Here is a 1,578-nt window from a genome sequence, read left to right on the forward strand (position 1 = left end):
GAGCAGCGCCAGCCGCTCGCTCAGGACAGGACCTGCAGGCACCTGGTAAATGAGACACACCAGGGCACAAACACAGCAGGCGAGCAGGAGCCAGGGGGCTGAACTCGCTGCTCAGCCCATCTCTGTCCCCTCAGCGCCTCCAGGATCCCGATCCCCTCTCCCTGGATGTGCCAGCGGTGCCAGCACAGCTGGTGCTGGGAGCTGCTCCTCACCGTGCACACGAGCTGGGTGTGCCAGTGCTGCCGGCACAGCTGGTTCTGGGAGCTGCTCCTCACCGTGCACACGCGCTGGGTGTGGCAGTGCACCGTGCACACGAGCTGGGTGTGCCAGTGCTGCCGGCACAGCTGGTTCTGGGAGCTGCTCCTCACCGGGCACACGAGCTGGGTGTGCCGTGCATTCACAGCCAGCTCTCACTGCCCAGGAGCCACCTTCCCCCTCACAGCCTGGGTGAAGCTGGGGCTCAAGCCAAGCTGGTGCAGCAGAGCCAGAGCCTTTGTGCTCTCTGCTCTTCCCCTGCCGTCCCAGGTGAAGGAGCTCCACCGTTTGGGGTGGTGCTTTGTTTGGTTTGGGGTGTAAGCACAGTTTTTATTGCTTTAACAATAAAGATTGCACTCCTCACAGGGCTGGCACCCGGCCTGCAGGTGCCCATGCCCTCGGAGAGGGCAGGAATGTGCCCTGGGCTGTGCAGCACTGGGCTCCCACACCTGGACAGGCTGCTGGGCCAGCTCCCTCCGTGCCCCTTCCTTTTCCCTCTGGGAGCTGCTGCTGTGCCATGGGCCAGGCCCCCGAGCCCCAGGTTGGGGTGGCTGAGAGGGGCCCGTGCTGAGCAGAGCAGGGAGAGGGGACACGGGGAGGGGGCACTGGGGTGGGGCTTTGGGGCTTTGCCCCCTCCCCAGGCACCGAAATGCAGCTTCTCCCCCTCCTGCCCACAGCCAGCTCCCACAGCACTGCCCTGTGCCTTTCCTGGCTCAGGTGGAGCCTGACTGCTGCCCTGGGGGCTCCGAGCTGGGCACAGCCCCTGCCCAGCAGCCCTGCTCGGTGCCACAGGGGCTCGGTGGCACCACCCTCAGCCAGGACACCCGGCCCGGGCAGGGAGCGAGGGCTCTGCTCCTCCCTGCCCCTCAGTGGGGTGTGTGGGGGTGCCTGTGGGTGCTGTGCCTCGGAACATGAGGGCCTGGAGCACCCCAGCCCTGGCACGGGGCTGGGAGCCTCTGGGGTTCAGGGGCTGGCCAAACAATCTTCATTCCTGCAAGTTCCCAAATGCTCTCCAAGGCCTGAGAAAAGTGATCCTCAACAGCTCCCCTTTTATCTGAGCTCTTGGCCATTCGTGCCAAGGCCTCTGTTGAGAATTTGTAACTTTTATTTATGAATTCCCTCCCCTCCACCACGGGCTGCTCTGCACAAGCAGCTGTTGCACACAAACACTTCTATCTCCCGGGCTGGGTTATCAGACTTCCCCCAGACACAGGCCCGCTTAACAATTAACGACTTGTTCCATTTGCTGGAATACGGCATGGATTCCTGTGTGGCAGTGCAGGAACCCAGCCCTTGCAGGGGCGCTGGGGATGAGTGCTCAGT

The sequence above is a fragment of the Geospiza fortis genome, unplaced genomic scaffold (genome assembly GCF_000277835.1).
Source record: "Geospiza fortis unplaced genomic scaffold, GeoFor_1.0 scaffold172, whole genome shotgun sequence".
Lineage (NCBI taxonomy): Eukaryota > Metazoa > Chordata > Aves > Passeriformes > Thraupidae > Geospiza > Geospiza fortis.